Source organism: Phyllobates terribilis, unplaced genomic scaffold, assembly GCF_046119375.1.
Source record: "Phyllobates terribilis strain yellow unplaced genomic scaffold, ASM4611937v1 Scaffold_2__4_contigs__length_985480577, whole genome shotgun sequence".
Classification (NCBI taxonomy): Eukaryota; Metazoa; Chordata; class Amphibia; order Anura; family Dendrobatidae; genus Phyllobates; species Phyllobates terribilis.
The window spans coordinates 177397227-177420841 of NW_027362762.1; the positions used below are offsets into that span (position 1 = coordinate 177397227).

Below are 23615 nucleotides of genomic sequence, written 5' to 3' on the forward strand. Positions count from 1 at the left end.
CTCCATGACTTCTTACTAGTAAGTCCCTCGGTAGAATCACTCCAGGAAGATCTGCAAAGAACAATCCAGATCCTGACCACCCTAGGGTGGTTGATAAATCATCAAAAGTCAGACCTAGTCCCTGCCACAGAAAAAACGTTCCTGGGGGTTCTACTAGATTCCGCCAGACAAACCTCCTTCCTACCAAAGGACAAACAGATACTCTTGAGGTCCAAGATATCGAATCTAAAGACCCTGAACAGAGTGTCCCTAAGGTCAGGCCATGTCGACCCTCGGCTCCATGACAGCCTGCATTCAATCTGTAGCCTGGGCTCAGGCTCACACCAGAGTTTTGCAGACTCACATTCTTGCACAGTGGGACGGATCCCCAAACTCACTAGACTGGAAGATCAGGATCCCTCATTATGTGATAACATCCCTATCATGGTGGCTCAACCCAAGGAACCTAAGAATAGGGGTTCCATGGTCTCAGTTCCCTCTGGTAACAGTCACGGTAGATGCCAGCAAAACAGGATGGGGAGCCGTTGTTGCTCAAACCCCCTTCCAGGGGGTCTGGACAAAAGAAACCAGCAAGAAATCCTCCAACTTCCGCGAATTAAAGGCAGTGGAGGAAGCACTCAAGATATCGGCTCCAATCATTACGGGCAAACACGTAAAAGTCTACTCAGACAACATGACTACCGTAGCTCATCTATCTCATCAAGGGAGCACAAGGTGCGAGAATCTAAAGAGTATCTCGGCAAGAATATTCTTCTGGGCAGAAGGACATCTTCGTTCCTTATCAGGGTTGCACATAAAAGGCTCAGACAACACCCAAGCCGACTTTCTGAGCAGAAGGAATATCCATCCGGGAGAATGGGAGCTGGACTCAGACATTTTCCACATGCTGACCAAACGATGGGGTCGTCCGGAGGTGGACCTCTTTGCAAGACGCCAGAACACCAAGGCAGAAAAATACTTCTCCCTAGATCCAGACAATGCATGCCTGGGGATAGATGCATTCGCTCACCCATGGCGTTTCCATCTGGTTTACGCCTTTCCCCCAATTCCATTGCTACCCAGAACCTTACAGAAAGTAAGGACCGAGGAGGTCAAGATAATCTTGATAGTCCCGCTTTGGCCCAAAAGAAGTTGGTTCTGTGCACTAAACAATTTAAGCATAGAGGGACCCCTCATTCTACCAGCAATCAGAAACCTTCTCCATCAGGGTCCAATACTCCATCCAGACCCAGAGAACCTCCATCTAGCAGCCTGGCTTCTGAATTCACAATCCTGAAGGCTAGAGGGCTCTCAGACCGAGTAATTCATACCCTACAAAAAAGTAGGAAACAAATCACAAACTCCATATACAGCAAGATATGGAAGACCTTCCTAGCATGGTATAAACCAAATGTACCAGATCTTTGGCATCCTGACATGACCCAGATCTTGGATTTTCTACAAGAAGGGCTGGAGAAGGGTCTTAGACCCAGCACCCTCAAAGTTCAGATTGCGGCACTTAGTATCTACTTCGACCAGAGCCTTGCCGAACACCGATGGGTAAAAAGGTTCATGACAGCAGCTACTCGTCTGCGTCCCAGAATAATTAACCACGTTCCCTCCTGGGATCTTAATATTGTCCTTAAAGGTCTGACACTACCACCATTTGAACCTTTGGCCTCAATAGAGCTGGATAAATTAGCTTGAAAAACAACATTTCTAATAGCAATTACCACTGCCAGGAGAGTGGGAGAAATCCAAGCCTTCTCAGTAAATGATCCATATCTGAGAATCCTGGATGATAGGATTATTCTACAATTGGACCCATCTTTCTTACCAAAGGTAGTCTCAGACTTTCATAGGCCTCAGGAGATAATTCAGCCTTCCTTCTGTCAAGACCCAAAAAATAAAAGAGAAGAAGAATACCATACTTTGGATGTAAGACCGGTTGTTCTTCACTACCTCCAGAGGACAGAGTCCTGGAGAAAAGATCAGAACCTCTTTATTCAGCCATTTGGTCAGAACAGGGGGAAAAAGGTCTCCAAAGTTACCATCGCTACTTGGATCAAGAAAGCAATCGTGGAATCATATCAGATCCAAAATCTCTCACCACCAGAGAAACTGAAAGCACACTCTACTAGAGCCATGTCCGTCTCCTGGGCAGAAAAGGCTAGCGCTTCCCTCGAGCAGATATGCAAAGCAGCTACATGGTCTTCGGTCCATACCTTCACCAAGCATTACAAACTAAACTTAATGTCCATTAAAGACTTGGCCTTTGGGCGGAAAGTGCTTCAGGTCATTGTCCCTCCCTAAACATGAGTCTTTGGTACTCCTCCTTTGGTGCTGTTGTGGGGTTATTGGAGAAAATAGAATTAGACTTACCGGTAATTCGATTTCTAATAACCACCACGACAGCACTGGTAATTCCCTCCCAGGCTTGGTTAGCCAATCATTTAATTTGAATAAATATAATTTGAAGCATCCATACTTCTGTGGTCCTTTATAAAACACTGGAGGGAGGATGTGGGAGGTGCTATTTAACCTCTTTGTGTTTCCTGTCCCTATTAGGGTGGGGTGACATCCTCCTTTGGTGCTGTCGTGGTGGTTATTAGAAATCGAATTACCGGTAAGTCTAATTCTATTTTTTTCAATGGGAAGAGGGTCAAGTGACACATCAAACCTATTGAGAATTTGATAAGAAAAACAATGATGTGCTTGGTTTTAACGTAACTTTATTCTTTCATGAGTTATTTACAAGTTTATGACCACTTATATATCAGTGTGTCAAGAGTGGGAGAAGAGGGTTGCATTGACAATCCAACACAATGGGCAGCACTTTGAACACATTTTATAAGTGGTCATAAACTTGTGAAAAACTCATGAAAGAATAAAGTTACGTTAAAACCAAGCACACTATTGTTTTTCTTATGAAATTCTCAATACGTTTGATGTGTCACATGACCTTCTTCCCATTGAAAAAAAATAAAGTTGGATCCAAAATGGCCAACTTCAAAATGGCCGCCATGGTCACCACTAGTGTTGAGCGAGTATGTTCTGTTAACCCTTTCGCCGAGTATGCTCGGGCTGAGCTCCGAGTAGTTACAGCTGCTCGGTGATATGTTTGAATCGCTCCCGTGTGCATGATTTGCGACTGTTTGACAGTTTTAATACGTGAGGAATGTCTATTTCTTACACATTCCTCACATGTAATAAAGCTGTCAAACAGTTGCAAATCATGAACACGGGAGCGATTCAACCATATCACCGAGCAGCTGTAAATACTCGAAGCTCGGACAGAACATACTCGCTCAACACTAATGAGCACCCATCTGGAAAAGTTTTCCCCCTCCCATATACTAATGTGCCATAAACAGGAAGTTGATATCACCAACCATTCCCATTTAATTTAGGTGTATCCATATAAATGGCCCACCCTGTAGATGATTACTGATATTGTACACTGCAGATTACCATAGTTTAATGAGCAGTTTTTGTTGCATGGTTATGGCCCGTGGTGTAACTACGGCTGCTGTTCACTGTGAGTAAAACATAAAGCTTTATTCTACACTGGAATAGCGAAAATTATGTCAACCAGATGATTGTGCTTTTATGCAACTTTTTTTATTTTTTTACCTTATTGAAAAGAAAATGTCTGACACCAAAGATCAGTTGTGTGTTGCCGTTAACGGATCTTACTCCATAGAGTATAAAGCGTTACATGTCGCCTTCCTGGCCGGTATTGCTCTGTAAAGTGAAGTAATCAGATACTCGACACGGCTTGATTTAATATGATTAGGAGATTATTGTGCTGCGAGGTATCTCTGAGCTGTATGTCTACAAATCCTCTTTGTAGTTGATATATTTATCAGGGGCTAAGAATATTGTAAAACATATCTACATTTTACCAAGCGTTTCCTTCTTTTTTTTAGATGGTTTCTATCCTTCAACTGATTTATCAGTTTTTTTTATTTATTTTGCCTCCTTGCCTTGTTAGGAACAGAAAGTTCACACACAGTGTACACTGGGAGGCAAAAATTATGAAAAAATACCAAAACAGTAGTAGCTGCCAAAATGACACCAAAAGTGTGCTGTTCGACTAAAAGGAGCGCTGAATGTGCACGAAGTGGGTAACCTGCTCAATCCATGTGGGGGAGAAAGAGGGGATTGGGCATGTTCCATTTTTACATGTCTAATCCTTTTGTTCTCTAGGGAGATAAGCCTTTCAAATGGAGTTCAGATGTGTATAGAGAGTTCATTAGTGATAGCTGATGGTTCAACAAGTTCTGCAGCTTCCACCAATTGAATGTGTTCGGCCACCATTAGTATTTCTGGTCTTTTATGGCAGGAAAATCAGTGGAGGAGGGGAGGTCTCATGCTTCAGCCAGTTGCCATACAGCTCTTGTGTGAGATGCCTGGGAAGAGAAAGGGAATAATCTCCTGCAGCACATGCAGCAGATCTATGTTTCTTACAGTTTTCATTGCATTTTGGGACAGGACAGATTCACGGTATGGTATTGTGTCTGTTTTATACTTGTTTATTTCATTGCAATCCTTTGTGGATTATAAGAGACACAAGTTCAGTTCTTAGAATTAATAGGTAGAATTCCATCTTGGACTCGCTGGTTTGGCAGTATGTGTGCACTTAAGGCCTTATCAAAAAGGTAGAAGACATAAGATTAGTTGTAGACCTCATTCAGACATCTAGGTTTCCTGTCTGTGTTTTTCACAGTTAGAACATATACCCAGTCTAGTCTATTGGGCTGTTCACACGACCAAGGGTCCTCCAAAAAACACCTCCAAAAGCCAAACGGACTTCTGGATGAGGTCTATAAGTGTGCACCTGATGTCTCTTGAACACCCATTTGCGTTTTAGAAGCGGAAGATTCTTCAGGATACTGCTGTCTGTTTTGCCTATTGTGGACTTTGGTGTAATTTTGGTAGTTTTTGTAGCTTTTTTTTTTAATTTTTTTTTTATTTATAAGCTAGTGAGTGCCCCCCAAACAGAAGCCGCTAGAAGAACGGTGCAGTCTTTTTATTTTAGTCGCTTGAATCGATTGAAAGACGCTCTTAAAGACTGTACATACGGACAAGTCATTATGACGTTGCCGTTCGTATGTACGTTGTTTTTAGCATTTTTTTTAAAAATTACTTCAGGTACAATCCAGCTGAAAGACAACATTGTCTGCACATACCCTTAGTGTGATTATTGTCAAATGTAACCAAACCTCTGAAAAATCCATATTTGCTGTCACTTAGGTTTTGAAGAAAAAAAGTTGACGTTTAAACTTCTTGACAGGAGTTATTCTTATGGGTTTCCTTGTTTGATGTTAGAGGGAAATGCTCTTTCTGTAGCTGCTATTTGCGGTAAACTATCTCAGCGCTGACTTTCCACATGTAACAGACGATTTTACTATTCGGATCATCCAGATCATTAGCGGTGAAGGCATTTCATTCTTTTTTTTTTTTTTTTTTTTTTTTTCTCCCTGCCATTATTAGCTTCCAAAATATTTAATGTCAGGAATAGACAGCACTAGCCTCTCCTGTGCGTGCTCCATGTATCTGCTTCTGCATAGCTTTACCATTTTAATTAACTATGTCTCTGGTCCCATTAGAACAGGTTGTAAGAAATACCTAGGAGGCTTTTCAGTTCTTTGCCTGCAGCCATTATAACAAGCAAGGCACATTGTGAACCTAGTCGCTGCTGAACAGCTATAGACTTCTGTCAAGCTCCTCAGAGCAGTGTGATGGCCTGCAAGAAGGTGACACGTGTTAATAGGGGAAAGCTGCCATACAATGGTCTTGATTGAGTAAAAATGTGGAAACCCCCCCCGCAGTAGGTGTTGCAGTTCCCTTACAATTGCCTTTCTTTCTGAGGGAGTCTAGCTGCTGCTTCTGCCCTTTACACTGCAGCTCAGTAGAATGGCTGTATATTTACAGGGTGCTTCTCACTAAATTAGAATATCATCAAAAAGTTACATTTATTTCAGTTCAATACAAAAAGTGAAACTCGTATATTATATAGAGTCATTATAAACACTGATCTATTTCAAGTGTTTATATCTGTTAATGTTGATGATTATGGATTACAGCCAATGAAAACACAAAAGTCATTATCTCAGTAAATTAGAATACTTTATAACAACAGCTTGAAAAATGTTTTTAAAATCCGAAATGTTCTCCTACTGAAATGATGTTCAGTAAATGCCCTCAATACTTGGTCAAGGCTCCTTTTGCATCAATTACTGCATCAATGCGGCGTGGCATGGAGGCGATCAGCCTGTGGCACTGCTGAGGTGTTATGGAAGCCCAGGTGGCTTTGATAGCAGCCTTCAGCTCGTCTGAATTATTGGGTCTGGTGTCTCTCAACTTCCTCTTGACAATACTCCATAGATTCTCTATAATAGATTCTCTATGGGGTTAAGGTCAGGCGAGTTTGCTGGACAATCAAGCACAATGATACTGTTGTTTGTAAACCAGGTATTGGTACTTTTGGCAGTGTGGACAGGTGCCAAGTCCTGCTAGAGAATGAAATTTCCATCTCCAAAAAGCTTGTCGGCAGAGGGAAGCATGAAGTGCTCTAAAATGTCCTGGTAGACGGCTGCGCTAACTTTGGTCTTGATAAAACACAGTGGACCTACACCAGCAGATGACATGGCTCCCCAAACCATCACTGATTGTGGAAACTTCACACTAGGCTTCAAGCAGCTTGGATTGTGGGCCTCTCCACTCTTCCTCCAGACTCTGGGACCTTGTGGAGTGTGTTAGTGACTGCCTTCTGGATACCTGTCAAGTCAGCAGTCTTCCCCATGATTGTGGAGTCTACTGAAAAAGACTAAGGCTATGTGCCCACGATGCAGAAATGCTCAGTATTTTTCCTGAGCGTTTCTGCATCTCCCTGGCAGAAAAAAACCCATGTGGATTGTACATGCGTTTTCCTGCCAGGGACATGCGGAAGTGAAGCGTTCTTCACTTGCATTTCTGCATGCGGGTTGACAAGCGCTTTCCAAGCGATTTTAGCATCACTTGGAAAGTGCTTGTCAACTTGGTCACACTATATAGATCCATGCAAACGGCATGGATTTATATACCGTCACCGAAAGAATGGTTAAAAATAAAAAAATAAATCTATACTTGCCTTCCGATGGTCCCCGCAGTCTTGCTTCGCGCTCCGTTCTGGCTGCCGGCAGCGGTACACTGAAGGACCTGCCGACGTCAGCGTCGCGTGACCCTTCACATGACTATGACGTCAGCGCAGGTCCTTCAGTCCATCGCTAGCTGCCGGCATGAAAGGACGAGTGCAGCGGGGGCCGACAGAAGGCAAGTATAATCTTTAGTTTTTATTTTATTCTTCGTTTTTTTTTTTTTTTTTTTTTTTTACAGTTTTCTATGGTACCCGGGTCCGGAGAGGAGTTTCCTCTCCTCTAGACCTGGGTACCATCCGCACATTGGAACGCGTGCATTCCGCAAGTTCTTATCTAGTGAAGCGGAATGCATGCGTTCTAATGCACGTCAATGGCGGCGAAAACGCAGCACTTCCGCAAAATAATTGGTAGTGCTGCGTTTTTTTCCGCAATGATAATCCGCAGCGGAAATTTCCGCAGCATGTGCATTCCGCTGCGGAAACGCTTAAAAAACTCATCGTGGGCACACAGCCTAAGGGACCTTTTTACATGCTTAGGAAGCCTTTGCAGGTGTTTTTTGTTAATTCTTTTAATTTACTGAGATAATGACTTGTGTTTTCATTGGCTGTAAGCCAAAATCATCAACATTATCAGAAATAAACACTTGAAATAGATCACTCTGTTTGTAATGACTCTATATAATATATGAGTTTCACTTTTTGTATTGAAGAACTGAAATTAATTAACTTTTTGATGATATTCTAATTTTGTGAGATGCACCTGTATGTTGGCTGTGGCTGAGCCTGGAAGGAATATCGGCAGAACTCCACTTGGTTTACTTACTTTATGTGTGCATGATCAGGAATTGCTTGCAGAAATTTTTGCAGCGTTTCTGCAACGTTCTGCACCTCTTGGCATCAAAAACGCTTCTTTTTCTGCACATGAAATCCTGTCAGGGAAATTCCTGATCATGTGCACAGATCTTCCAAAATCACATAGAAAATGCTGGGATATGGTTTGCAATGCGTTTTTGGGGATAAATCCATGTGGATTTGCTGCAGCTAAACTGCACCGTGTGCACATAGCCTTAGAGTTTCCCCTGAACAGTGTAACGATGGTGAGTGACCCATTTGTGAAATGTCGTTACTTGTTGGTATTGAAGCACTGCGGACTATTGACCTTCTTTGATTTAGACTTGGGATTTAAAGACTTATCCCACTTATTCGTAGCAGCTCCACTAAGGTTAATAGATTGATTCAGCACCACTCCTATTTCCTAAGCCTGCATGTATAGAAGCGCCGTTATTCATGAATGTATGCATGACTGTATGGTTAGGTTTGTGTGTTAGACAGGCAGTCCATTGATCAGGTTGCCCATGGTCTAGTTGGATGTATGTAAAAAATGTTTTTTAAAGTGTTTTTATTGTGTGAGCATAATAAAGCCTAAAACTATATGAATTTCGCACTGCTGTAATCACACTGACCTGTAGAATAAAGTTAATGTGTCACTTCTACCAAACAGCCAATGCTCGTAAGAAAAAAAACCCTAGATTAGGAAATATTACAATTTTCACTTTTTGCCATTTGCCACACATTCATTTCTTGAAGACCCTCTTTGGGTCTAAATATTCACTTCATCACTTGATAAAATTCCCCGAGGGGGGAGTATAGTTTCTAAAATGGGGTCACTTATGGGGGGATTTTCACTGTATTAATACCTCAAGGGCTCTGTAAATGCGGAATGGTGAGAGAAAACCATTCCAGAAAAGCTTGTCTAATGAGTACAGCCGTTGTGGTGTAGGGTATTTCCATAGTCAGGAGAAATTGCGTAATAATAAATTGCAAGGTATGTCTTTTTTTTTTTTTTATTAGTATTATTATCGCTTGTAAAAGATTAAAACGCCATGGTAAAGGAATCCCTGAAACTCCCTTCATATCTGAGCCCTACTGTTCGCCTGAACAGCAGTGTTTGACTACACGTAGGAAATTGTGTAATTGTGGGGCACTTATACTTGTATTAGATTTTGGGAAAATATATGTATGTATATATGTGTATATACAGTACAGACCAAAATTTTGGACACACCTTCTCATTTAAAGATTTTTCTGTAATTTTCTTGACTATGAAAATTGTACATTCACACTGAAGGCATCAAAACTATGAATTAACACATGTGGAATTATATACTTAACAAAAAAGTGTGAAACAACTGAAAATATGTCTTATATTCTAGGTTCTTCAAAGTAGCCACCTTTTGCTTTGATGACTGCTTTGCACACTCTTGGCATTCTCTTGATGAGCTTCAAGAGGTAGTCACCGGAAATGGTCTTCCAAGAATCTTGAAGGAGTTCCCAGAGATGCTTAGCACTTGTTGGCCCTTTTGCCTTCACTCTGCGGTCCAGCTCACCCCAAACCATCTCGATTGGGTTCAGGTCTGGTGACTGTGGAGGCAAGGTCATCTGGCGTAGCACCCCATCACTCTCCTGCTTGGTCAAATAGCCCTTACACAGCCTGGAGGTGTGTTTGGGGTCATTGTCCTGTTGAAAAATAAATGATGGTCCAACTAAACGCAAACCGGATGGAATAGCATGCCGCTGCAAGATGCTTTGGTAGCCATGCTGGTTCAGTATGCCTTCAATTTTGAATAAATCCCCAACAGTGTCACCAGCAAAGCACCCCCACACCATCACACCTCCTCCATGCTTCACGGTGGTAACCAGGCATATAGAGTCCATCCGTTCACCTTTTCTGCGTCGCACAAAGACACGGTGGTTGGAACCAAAGATCTGAAATTTGGACTCATCAGACCAAAGCACAGATTTCCACTGGTCTAATGTCCATTCCTTGTGTTCTTTAGCCCAAACAAGTCTCTTCTGCTTGTTGCTTGTCCTTAGCAGTGGTTTCCTAGCAGCTATTTTACCATGAAGGCCTGCTGCACAAAGTCTCCTCTTAACAGTTGTTGTAGAGATGTGTCTGCTGCTAGAACTCTGTGTGGCATTGATCTTGTCTCTAATCTGAGCTGCTGTTAACCTGCGATTTGAGGCTGGTGACTCGGATAAACTTATCCTCAGAAGCAGAGGTGACTCTTGGTCTTCCTTTCCTGGGGCGGTCCTCATGTGAGCCAGTTTCGTTGTAGCGCTTGATGGCTTTTGCAACTGCACTTGGGGACACTTTCAAAGTTTTCCCAATTTTTCACACTGACTGACCTTCATTTCTTAACCCCTTCCCGACCCGTGTCACACCGTTTGTGACATGGAAAACAGTTCGTTCCCGACCCATGTCACAGCGTCTGTGACATGGAGGGAAAGAGCCCCTGCAGCGCCTGCGAGCGGGGTCGGTCAGGTGTCACAGTTGCTACTGCAACTGGACATCCTGAAGTCGACCCCCCCGGGGGGTGGATTAACCCCCCCGTGCCTGGGACCCCTCCGATTGGCTGTTTCATTTTCACTTTTAATGAAACTGCCAATCGGTATGAATTAAATATTTCACCAATGAAAATTGGTGTAATATTTAAATCTGGGCATGGCCTGATGCTTACAGCATCAGCCATTGGCTGGGGGGAGTGTCACCTCTGCCCCCCCCCCTCCCCCCAGATCTGATTGGGGGGCTAGCGTCACATGGATACTAGCCCCAATCAGATGTGGAGGGAGTTTTTAATGATGGCCGCAACTGCCCGTCCATGGATCGGGTGTCGGCCGTTGTGGACCCTCTGCTGCTGCCCCCCCCCCCTGTGGACCCTCTGCAGCTGTCCCCCGTGGATCGCTTCTGCCGCCGCTGATCGCCTGCTGCCGCCGCTGAAATGCATCAGGTAGTATTGCCCCCGCTCCCCCCCGACCCCCCCTCCACTCCACCCTGCCCCCCCCTCCACCCCCGACCCCCCCTCCACTTTCATACCTGCACCCCGACCTCTGCTCCCTCTCCCACGTCTTCATCCACCGGCTGCTGCTCTCCTTCTAACAGCCGGTGGACTGTGATCACAGCAGCAGCAGGCTCAGTGTAAATGCCCTGCTCCTGTGATCAAACCCACCATCCCCCAGTCCCAGTGATATCACCCCCCACCTCCCAATAATCACCCCCCCCTGTCTCCAGTGTTCACTCCCCATCCCCAGTGTGCACCCCCCCATCCCAGTGATCATCCCCCCCCCCCGCAAACCCAGTGATCACCCCCCTGCTGCTGGCTCCTGCTCCCCTTTCTGCCCCAGTAATCACCCCCCTGATGCTGCCGGCCTCCTACCCCCCTTGCTGCTGCCGGCTCCTGCCCCAGTGATCACCCCCCTTGCTGCTGCCGGCTCCTGCCCCAGTGATCACCCCCCTTGCTGCTGCCAGCTCCTGCCCCAGTGATCACCCCCCTTGCTGCTGTCGGCTCCTGCCCCAGTGATCACCCCCCTTGCTGCAGCTGCTGGCTCCTCCATCTCTTCAGCCCCCCCCTACGCCTGACAGCCCCCTACGCCTGACAGCCCCCTACGCCTGACAGCCCCCTACGCCTGACAGCCCCCTACGCCTGACAGCCCCCTACGCCTGACAGCCCCCTACGCCTGACAGCCCCCTACGCCTGACAGCCCCCTACGCCTGACAGCCGAAGGTTACACCAAGCACACACACACACACACACACACACACACACACACACACACACACACACACACACACACACACACACACACACACACACACACACTATAATAAAGTTTCGATTTTTTTTTTTTTTTTTTTTTTTTTTTTTTTTTTTTTACACACGCACACAGCACACAAAATGTCCCGCCCGTCCCACTCATCCCAGTCTAGGGCGTACTCAGCTTAGGAGGCTATGTCAGGTTGGTGTGTGTGGTGTATACACTACAATATACCACACCGCACACCAACCTGACATACACTACACAATGGTGTCCACTAACAAATTGGAACCATGTTGCGTTTGGAGAGTCCCTGTGTGCCCAAACATTGGAGCTCCCCAACAAGTGACCCCATTTTGGAAACTAGACCCCCCAAGGCACCTATCTAGATGCATAGTGAGCACTTGAAACCCCCAGGTGCTTCACAAATTGATTCATAAAAATGAAAAAGTGGGAAAAAAAACACTTTTTTATTTTTACGGATTAATTTGTGAAGGACCTGGGGGTTCCAAGTGCTCACTATGCATCTAGATAGGTGCCTTGGGGGGTCTAGTTTCCAAAATGGGGTCACTTGTGGGGGAGCTCCAATGTTTGGCCACACAGCGGCTCTCCAAACGCGACATGGTGTCCGCTAACAAATTGAATGGAAAATCGGCTCAAATTGTTAGCGGACACCATGTTGCGTTTGGAGAGCCCCTAATGTGCCTAAACAGTGGAGCTCCCCCACAAGTGACCCCATTTTGGAAACTAGACCCCCCAAGGCACCTATCTAGATGCATAGTGAGCACTTGGAACCCCCAGGTGCTTCACAAAATGATCTGTGAAAACAAAGTACTTTTTTTTTTCACAAAAATTTTCTTTTAGCCTAAATTTTTTAATTTTCACATGGGTAACAGGATAAAATACATCCTAAAATGTATTGGTCAATTTCTCTTGAGTACACTGATACCTCATATGTGGTCATAAACCACTATTTGGGCACATGGCAGGGCTCAGAAGAGAAGGAGCGCAATTTGACTTTTGGAGCTAATTTTCCATTCAAAAAGTAAAATGGCGCTCCTTCCCTTCTGAGCCCTGCCGTGCGCCCAAACAGTGGTTTATGATCACATATGAGGTATCAGTGTACTAACGAGAAATTGACCAACAAATTTTAGGATGCATTTTATCCTGTTACCCATGTGAAAATTAAAAAATTTAGGCTAAAGGAAAATTTTTGTTAGAAAAATAAAAATGTTCATTTTTTTCTTCCATGTGGCTTTAGTTCCTGTGATGCACCTGAAGGGTTAATAATCTTCTTGAATGTAGTTTTGAGTAGCTTGAGGGGTGCAGTTTTTGGAATGGTGTCACTTTTGGGTGTTTTCTATCATAAAGACCCCTCAAAGGGACTTCAAAGGTGATGTGGTCACTAAAAAAATGGTTTTGTAAATTTTGCTGGAAAAAAGATAAATTTCTGATTAACTTTGAACCCTTCAAACTTCCTACCAACATTTTTTTTTTTTCCAAAATTGTGCTGATGTAAAGTAGACATGTGGGAAATGTTATTTATTAACTATTTTATGTCACATCACTCTCTGGTTTAGTAGAAAAAAAATTCAAAATTTGAAAATTGCAAAATTTTCAAATTTTTTCCCATATTTTTGATTTTTTCACAAATATACGCAAATATTATCGACCTAAATTTAATACTAACATGAAGCCCAATATGTCACGAAAAAACAGTCTCAGAATCGCTAGGATCCGTTGAAGTGTTCCAGAGTTTTTACTTCGTAAAGGGACACTGGTCAGAATTTACAAAAATGCCAAGGTCTTTAGGGTCAAAATAGGCTGGGTCCTGAAGGGGTTAAAGTAATGATGGCCACTAATTTTTCCTTACTTTAGAATTTGTATTATGGCAAGAAAAAAGCAGCTAACAGTCTATTCAGTAGGACTATCAGCTGTGTATCCACCAGACTTCTGCACAACACAACTGATGGTTCCAACCCCATTTATAAGGCAAGAAATCCCACTTATTAAACCTGACAGGGCACACCTGTGAAGTGAAAACCATTTCCGGTGACTACCTCTTGAAGCTCATCAAGAGAATGCCAAGAGTGTGCAAAGCAGTCATCAAAGCAAAAGGTGGCTACTTTGAAGGACCTAGAATATAAGACATATTTTCAGTTGTTTCACACTTTTTTGTTAAGTATATAATTCCACATGTGGTAATTCATAGTTTTGATGCCTTCAGTGTGAATGTACAATTTTCAAAGTCATGAAAATACAGAAAAAGCTTTAAATGAAAAGGTGTGTCCAAACTTTTGGTCTGTACTGTATATATATATATATTAAAGTGTGTGTGTATATGTGTGTGTGTGTATGTGTATATATATATATATATGTGTGTATATGTAAAGCAATTTTTTTTTCAAGGAAAATTAATATTTTTCATTTTCATAGCTCACCTTCAAACGTGTGGTGTTAAAGTGCTCCATATACCCCTAGACTAATTCCTTGACCTGTTCACCCCTCCCCAAGCCTGTTTTCACCTTCATGACCAGGCCAAATTCTACTATGTATTTATTATTTATTTATTGTACTCGCTTATATAGTGCCATTAATTCAACAGCGCTTTACAGGTATTATCATCGCTGTCCCCATTGGGGCTCACAATCTACATTCCCTATCAGTATGTCTTTGGAGTGTGGGAGGAAACCCATACAAACTCCTTGCAGATGTTGTCCTTGGTGGGATTTGAACCCAGGACCCTACGCTGTAGTGCTAACCACTGAGCCACCGTGTTGCCCAGTGTCACTTTGAGGTAATAACTCTGGCACACTTCAACGTATCCCCCTGATTCTGAGATTGTTTTCTTGACATATTGTACTTCATGATAGTGGTAAAATGTGTTTGATATGAGTTGCGTTTATTTGTGCAAAAAATTGGAAATTTGGCGAATATCTGGAAAATGTTGCCATTTTCAAAATTTAATTTTTATGCCCTTAAATCAGAGAGATATGTCACACATAATAGTTCATAAATAACATTTCCCATATGTCTACTTTACATCAGCACAATTTTTGAAATATAATTTTTTTTGTTAGGAAGTTATAAGGGTTAAAAGTTGACCAGTGATTTCTAACTTTTCCAACAAAACTTACAAAACCATCACATTTGAAGTGACTTTGAGGGGTCTATATGACAGAAAATAGCCAAAAGTGACACCATTCTAAAAACTGCACCCCTCAGGGTGCTCAAAACCACTTTCAAGAAGTTTATTAACCCTTCAGGTCCTACACAGGGATTAATGGAATGTGAAAGGAAAAAAAAAAAAAACATTTCACAAAAATTTTACCTTAGCCCAATTTTTTTTTTTTTTACTTTCACAGGGGTAACAGGAGAAAATTTGTTGAAAATTTCCCAATATGTGGACGCAAACTACTGTTTGGGCGCACTGCATGGCTCAGAAGGCAAGGAGCGCCATTTGACTTTTTGAATGTGAAATTTGCTGGAATAATTAGCAGGCGCCATATCATGTTTGGAGAGCCACTGATGTACCTAAACAGTGGTAAACACCCACAAGTGACACCATTTTGAAAACTACACCCTTCAGGGAACTTATCTAGATGTGTGGTGAGCACCTTGAACCCCAAGGCGCTTCATATAAGTTTATAACGTAGAGCCGTGAAAATAAAAATATCTAATTTTTTCACAAATGTTTTTAGCCCCAATTTTTTTATTTTCGCAAGAGAAAATGGACCCCAAAATTTGTGCAATTTCTCCTGAGAGTGGAGATACCCCATGTGTGGGGGAAACTACTGTTTGGGCACATGGCAGGTCTCAGAAAGGAAGGAGTAACATTTTGAAACACAGGCTTTAATGGGATGGTCTGCGGGTGTCATGTCGTGTTTGGAGAGCCCCTGATGTGCCCGAACAGTGGAAACCCCTCACACGTGACCCCATTTTGGAAATTAGACCACTCAAGGACGTGTGGTGAGCACATTGAACCCACAGGATTTTACAATGTTGATCTGTGAATATGAAAAAATATATAATTTTTCCCACAAAAATGTTGTTTTATCCCCAAATTTTTTTTCATTTTCACAAGGATAGCAGGAGAAATTGGACCCCAAAATGTGTTCTGCAATTTCTCCTGAGTATGCAGATACCCCAAATGTGGTCAAAAACTACTTTTGAGGCACAGTGCAAAGCTCAAAAGGGAAGACTCGCCATATTGGAGTTCAGATTTTGCTGGACTGGTTTGAGGGTGCCATGTCACATTGGCAGAGTCCCTAAGGTGCCAGAACAGCAGAACTTCCCACCCCCCCATCCCTAAGAGATTCCATTTGACAAACTACACTTGTCTATGAATTCATCTAGATGATCATATTGACACCACAGGTGTGTCAGTTTTATACCATTGGGTAGTGAAGAAAAAAATAATTACATTTTTACCACCAAAATTTAGTTTTAGCCCCAGATTTTACATTTTCACACTGGGAAATGGGTAAAAATGGCACCAAAATTTGTCCCACAATTTCTGCTGAATATAGAAATACCCCATATGTCGCTGTACAGTACTGCTTTTCACACGGCGAGACTCTGGAGGGACGGAGCGCTATTTGCCTCCTGGAGTGCAGATCTTTCTAGAATAGTCTGCAGACTCAATATACAGAGCCCCTAAGTGCTAGAAAGGCAGAATCTCCCCTTACATGACCCTATTTGGAAACTGTACCCCTTTGGGAATTTATCTACAGGTGTGGTGAGGATTTTGACTCCATGGGTGTTTTCCAGAAACAAGCAACCGTGGATGTTGCTGAGTGAAAACATTTCTAACTGCTGTTGTAGTGACCAGTATGTTGTACCCAGCTTGTGCTTCTGGAGCTCCCCCCCTACTCCCCCTGCTCAGAAGATGTAGTATGATCAGACCATGTTCCTGCACGGTCAGACTCAGCCATTACATAGTGCACAGCAGGCCACATTTATAAGATTATCTCAGCACAGGAACATTATTTTTAAACACATCCAATTGTGAAAATTATTTAAAATTAACTTTGTGGGAAACCCTTTTAAGGGGACTAGTTACCATATTTGGATCACATTTTGTGGGTTACTGCTGTCTTGGCACCTCAGGGGTTCTGCAAATGTGACATGCACTTGCAAACTTTTCCAGTTAGATATGCTCCAAAAGCCAAATTCTGTACCTTTCCTTCTGGGCTAAACTGTGTTAGTGAACAGTGGTAATGGGACACCTCCCATTACTGGGGTAGGAGATGGCAGGTGCTATGGATACAATCCTGTGTGTAGGAGCTAGATTCAGCCCTCCTCCCTCCTCTCCTTTCCTTTCTATCTACATAGATTCTCATCAATAGTAGCTGCCATCTCCTATCTCAGTAATGGAAAAGTCTGTCTTCCCTGAATACATATTTTACCTCAGTCATTATCAAAATTCTCAATTCTGATCTGCTCTGTCAGAGAAAGAAGCCGATTTCTCAGATAAGATAAATTGCAAAGTTAATTTTTATTTCCTAAGTCAACACATGAAAATAAGCAAAACGACTGTTACGCTTTAAGAATCCGCTGACCAGCAATATGTTCGCCAATGGTTTAGTAGCCTGTTTATACAGACCGACCCAGGTTCAGATGAGTGTAGAATGATCAGTAATGGCTTTCTGTGCGCAGCTGCCATAGCTCTCGAAACATCACCACTTATGTAAATAAAAAGATAATTTCACTCAATGAGCGATTTGCTAATTCGTGAGGTGATTGTCAGCCCGTGGAGTCTGAGTTGGAGTCAGTCGGTAAAAAATGGACCGACTCCAGCTCCTAAAATATATAATAAATTGGGTACAGTAGTTCAATGCAGTAAGTGCTGTAATTTTTTTCATAAGAATTTTGGAAAGTTATGAAATGTCCTATAAATGTCTGTTCTGCTCCTGATCTAAGGATCTCTGCTTTTAGTGGAGAAGAATCTGTGCTGCACTTTATGTACACGCTCAGTAGTGAGGCAGTGAGATGAATCTGTGCTGCACTTTATGTACACGCTCAGTAGTGAGGCAGGGCTGCGGAGTCGGAGGTTTGGCTTGCTGACTCCGCAGGGCTGCGGAGTCGGAGGTTTGGCTTGCTGACTCCGCAGGGCTGCGGAGTCGGAGGTTTGGCTTGCTGACTCCGCAGGGCTGCGGAGTCGGAGGTTTGGCTTGCTGACTCCGCAGGGCTGCGGAGTCGGAGGTTTGGCTTGCTGACTCCGCAGGGCTGCGGAGTCGGAGGTTTGGCTTGCTGACTCCGCAGGGCTGCGGAGTCGGAGGTTTGGCTTGCTGACTCCGCAGGGCTGCGGAGTCGGAGGTTTGGCTTGCTGACTCCGCAGGGCTGCGGAGTCGGAGGTTTGGCTTGCTGACTCCGCAGGGCTGCGGAGTCGGAGGTTTGGCTTGCTGACTCCGCAGGGCTGCGGAGTCGGAGGTTTGGCTTGCTGACTCCGCAGGGCTGCGGAGTCGGAGGTTTGGCTTGCTGACTCCGCAGGGCTGCGGAGTCGGAGGTTTGGCTTGCTGACTCCGCAGGGCTGCGGAGTCGGAGGTTTGGCTTGCTGACTCCGCAGGGCTGCGGAGTCGGAGGTTTGGCTTGCTGACTCCGCAGGGCTGCGGAGTCGGAGGTTTGGCTTGCTGACTCCGCAGGGCTGCGGAGTCGGAGGTTTGGCTTGCTGACTCCGCAGGGCTGCGGAGTCGGAGGTTTGGCTTGCTGACTCCGCAGGGCTGCGGAGTCGGAGGTTTGGCTTGCTGACTCCGCAGGGCTGCGGAGTCGGAGGTTTGGCTTGCTGACTCCGCAGGGCTGCGGAGTCGGAGGTTTGGCTTGCTGACTCCGCATTGCTGCGGAGTCGGAGGTTTGGCTTGCTGACTCCGCATTGCTGCGGAGTCGGAGGTTTGGCTTGCTGACTCCGCATTGCTGCGGAGTCGGAGGTTTGGCTTGCTGACTCCGCAGGGCTGCGGAGTCGGAGGTTTGGCTTGCTGACTCCGCAGGGCTGCGGAGTCGGAGGTTTGGCTTGCTGACTCCGCAGGGCTGCGGAGTCGGAGGTTTGGCTTGCTGACTCCGCAGGGCTGCGGAGTCGGAGGTTTGGCTTGCTGACTCCGCAGGGCTGCGGAGTCGGAGGTTTGGCTTGCTGACTCCGCAGGGCTGCGGAGTCGGAGGTTTGGCTTGCTGACTCCGCAGGGCTGCGGAGTCGGAGGTTTGGCTTGCTGACTCCGCAGGGCTGCGGAGTCGGAGGTTTGGCTTGCTGACTCCGCAGGGCTGCGGAGTCGGAGGTTTGGCTTGCTGACTCCGCAGGGCTGCGGAGTCGGAGGTTTGGCTTGCTGACTCCGCAGGGCTGCGGAGTCGGAGGTTTGGCTTGCTGACTCCGCAGCCCTGCTCTAGACTGCACGATTACTGTGAAACATGAACTCTCGTTCATGATAATTGTGCAGTGTAAATGGGCCCTAAGGTTCTTTTATTACCTTTTTATATGGGATGGTACATTCTAGTCACCATTTTGAGTGCTGGATGCAAGTTACACTTATGTAGCTAAAATTAAATGTGTTAATCAAATCAGTGTAAGTGACAAAGTATTTCTGTCCTTATGTTAAGGAAGGAGATTAAGGGAGTGTGGTTTAATGAAGACTCCGTGTCTCATGACTTACGATCCGCTCTGTGGCAGATGTTTTGAGTGATAGCAGGAGGTTGACAACTGAAAATTGACAGAAGTAAATGGAAATAAATTAGAAAATGCTGCTTCGGAACTACATACATGATACTTACATCTTTGTACTGGTATTCGGAACACAGCTAAAGATTCCTTTCTCTTTTTGGAGGTGGACGACTGTTTTAATTTGCTCTTAACATAAAAGATCGTAACAGAGCTGTCATATTAATCTTAAATCCAGTCTAAATAAAAATTATGACATTGTGAATAAAGGTTTACATTTCTGATTAATAGAAAGTTCTCCAAAAATATGAAGCTTGTTGGACCTGTTCATACACCTTCAACATGACATTTCATTTTTTTAAAGAGAGCCTGTCTATGCGCTTTAGTAAAGTAAAGACATTGCAGTAATGACGCAGTAATGATGCTGTAATACATATTAAATTGATACTTTTGGTGAAAAAATTTGCTTTGTTTTTCTTTAATCACCATTTGAGTTTTCTGCTAATTAGATTTGGGTGCACAGGGGTTGGACTGTACATGGGGTCTTCTCCCTGTCTGTGATTCCCCGGCCCCTCCACCTGTCTTGGGTCTGTGAATGACCTGCTTTCTCTGCTTGAAATCTCAGAAGTGACCTGTCTTTCTGGCTTGAGTACATACAAAGGTTTGACTATTTTTTGCTTTTTTGGGAAGTGTGGTGACAAAAAAAAACATTAGTCTGGTATTTTTTTTATTTTATTTTTTTTCATGCTGATTACGGTAATTTCTTTATTTTTAATCAGAAGAAAAGCTCAGCTCTGGCCGCCACTGACGGAGATGTAATATAACCAAAATTCTACCATTTGTGGCGGGAGGTTAGCGCCTTGCACACACGCTGTCACCCCAGCACCGACGTACCTACCGTATATCATTTTGTATTAAGGGCACAGATAATGGTGGTTATTTTTTGAAAACGATCCCTCTTTATGCTTTCTATTTTTGGAGCTGGGGTATTCCGAGTTTGTGAGATTTTCTATATGAAAAATATCCAGATTAATAGTAGCTGTATGACATAAAAAAAAAAGGAAAGCAGAATTCTGCTTTCCAACTCTTCCCTACTAAATTTAGCCCTGTCGTGCCAGCAGCTTCTTGAAGGGATTTGAGTAGCTAAGAATCGGTTTCTCGAAGAAGAGACCTGGTTTGTGCAGTTCTATTGGAAATATTAAGTTTGCTTTTCTTCGGTTCACTTTTTGCTTGTCCTGTGAAGGATATTAGGTTTAAAGGGGTTCTATATTAAAGGATTGTCTTCTCTTATTAAATGGTTAAAATCACGGCTGTGGAGTCTTAGTCTGTGTCCATTTTGGTGAAGTCGGAGTCAGTATAAAATGGACCAACTCCTAAAATATATAATAAATTGGGTACAGTAGTACAAAGCAGGATGTGCTGTAAATGTTTTCATAAGAATTTGGGAAAGTTATGAAATTTCCTATAAATGTCTGTTCTATTCTTGTTTGAAGGATCTCTGCTTTTAGTGGAGATGCATCTGTGCTGCACTTTATGTACACGCTCAGTAGTGAGGCAGTGCTGTGGAGTCTGAGTCAGGGAAATTGAGGAATCTGTGGTCTGGCTTACAAACTCCACAGCCTTGGTTAAAATTGCAAACCATTAGCAAAAAGTAGCATCTTTGAAATTTATCTGCTTTTAAAAGTTCCCTATTTTTTCTTAAAAATTGAGGCATTTTTTAATTTTATAGTTTACAGTACGTCGCCAAGGTTACTGGCCACCTTTTCAGTTTCAGAGGTGGCAGGTTTCCTAAGCAAGGAGCACGCACTCGCAACCGGTTTGAAATGCAGCTTGCAGGCACTGCTCTGAAGCTGGTCAGATCACTGGATAAATCCTGATGCTGCTTTCTTCAGTGCTGTAGAGCAGGGGTCCCTAACCTGTAGCTCGAGAGTCACATATGGCTCGCAGGGCCCGTGATGTGTGGCTCGCGGCTGTCTGCCAGCTTTGTGCATTAGCACCAGGTGTAGCAAACGGCTATTAAGAGCAGATCTCTAGTTGGTGACTTGTGTTGCCCTCCACAGAAGAGCAAATCTGAATGGGGGTAAGGGGTAGTAAACACTGGAGCTTGGCATACTGCCTTGGTGTGATTTTAGTGGAAAAGCTTTGGCTATATTCATACCAGTGATGGGGGCTCTGGGGGTCACTACTGTGAATGGGGCAGGAGCTGGATGTGGCTTGCGACCCTCTCTGAACCAAATGTGGCTCGTGACCCTCTTTCATATCTGAATGTGGCTCTCAAGGTCAGGAAGGTTGGGGACCTCTGCTGTAGAGGCAAAGGTGCCCCCTTTCGGTAGCTTCGGAGAGTCCACATTTTGGGCCAGTGGCTCAGCCAAGCTGCAGGCCTGAACTATCAATCATCAGGAGCACACTGCCATCCCCGGCAAGCAGGAAGCTGGGAGGTAGGGAAGCGGTGTGCTTTTGAAGATAAAATTCTGAGACATTTATAATGCAAAATATACTAAATGCCAAATATGCTCACTGCTCCCGTGTACATTTTCTAGCTGTTTACTGATAATTTGAGATTTAGACTGAATTTAAGCTATATCTGTCTCAGTTGAGTTTTTTTTTCTTGTGGACCATGTTTGTTTTTACTTTCGCAGCAAAAAATAGGGACAAATTGCTTGTTTCTTGCTGTGTGTCACTTACTTGACTGGACTGTGTGACTGCCGACTTTTGAATTGTCAGGATTCTCCAGTATCTCACGCTGTTAGGATTCTCCAGTATTGCCAGTGAGAGCATGTGGTCACATCATTCATGTACATGAAGTCACATGTTGACTAGACGTACTCAGCTTCACTTGTATTGAGTTAAGCCAGGCACATCTAGTGCGGTTTCATGACTGTCCACTCTCACCAGCAATTCTGGAGATTCCTGACTGTGTGAACATAACAGGCACGATGGGCCTGGTTCATAAAGGAGGTTTGGCAAGGCCATTCTGGTGAAAAACTGCATGAACTGGTGCAAAATTTTATGTACAACTTAAAGGGAATCTGTCACCCCCTGGGAGATATCAGACCTCTACTATGGTCATATAGGTTATAGAAAAATAAATCTGTACTTACCTGTATGGCCCATAGTAGAGGTTTGATTGCAGAGAAATGTGTTTTTATCAACTCTGTTTTGCACAGGCATGGTGTCCCCCGGACGCCAAGAAATCCCCGCCTATCTTCTTAGTAATCCCAGAATTCCCTGCCTATCTTCTTAGTAATCCCAGAAATCCCCGCCTATCTGTTTAGTTAGCATATTGCCCCCTCCCCTGCACGTCACAGGGCCCTGTGATGTGCAGTGCTCCCGCGTATGCGCAAAGCGCCGCTCACACAGAGCGCGCTTTGTTCCCTCCCGGCCTAGTTTGTCTGGGCACTGCGCTGCAGGGTTGTATTGCGCAGGTCCCAGGGTGTTGCAGTGATGACTTCACAGTGACTCCCCGGCGGCTGCGCAATAGAACCCTGCGGCGCAGTGCACAGACAAACTAGGCCTGGAAGGAACAAAGCGCGCTCTGTAAGCGGCGCTTTGCTCATGCATGGGACCTGAGGGAGAACAGTGCACTTCACCGGGCCCTGTGACGTGCAGGGGAGCAGGGCAATATGCTAACTAAACAAACAGGCGGGGATTTCTTGGCGTCCAGGGGACGTCAAGCCTGTGCAAAACCGGGGATGATAAAAACACATTTCTCTGCAATCAAACCTCTACTATAGGCCATACAGGTATGTATAGATTTACTTTTCTATAGCCTGTATGCCCATAGTAGAGGTCTGATAATCTCCCAGGGGGTGACAGATTCCCTTTAAACTTGTTTTTGTTGTTTTCAGACTTTTCTATTTTTTTTTTTTTTTTGTGGTGTCTTTTCGATTGGTCTCCCTTACGGCTTGGTCCCCGTCAGCTTTTAAAGTGGGTCTTTCTCTGATCCACCGAATCATTTCAGAGTCAAATATACATTACCTAGATCACATGGCCTGTGTCTGATACATATAGCCTGGTCAGGTTCCCTTTTAAGCTTTCATAAAGGATTACACCGCCGTTCTGACATGGATTTCCAAAGTAAATATAAAATTCTTATCCAGTCCAAGAGATCCATTTGTGTGGGATTTACACCAGCTGAGCGGCAGTGTTAAACAACCACCAATATCTGGTCGTTGCTATAGTCTGTTCAAATAAGTCAATCACCCTGATCAGTAATAGATCATTCAGTGCACAAATGCATGTCCCATTTACATAGGA

The 23615-nt window shown here is 44.1% G+C and overlaps 1 protein-coding gene across 11 annotated transcripts in view; it reads left to right on the forward strand.

Annotated features, from left to right (window-relative positions):
* R3HDM2 (R3H domain containing 2) overlaps positions 1–23615 on the forward strand; it is a 162579-nt gene that overhangs the window by 17977 nt on the left and 120987 nt on the right. The gene's annotated exons all lie outside the window — the stretch shown is intronic.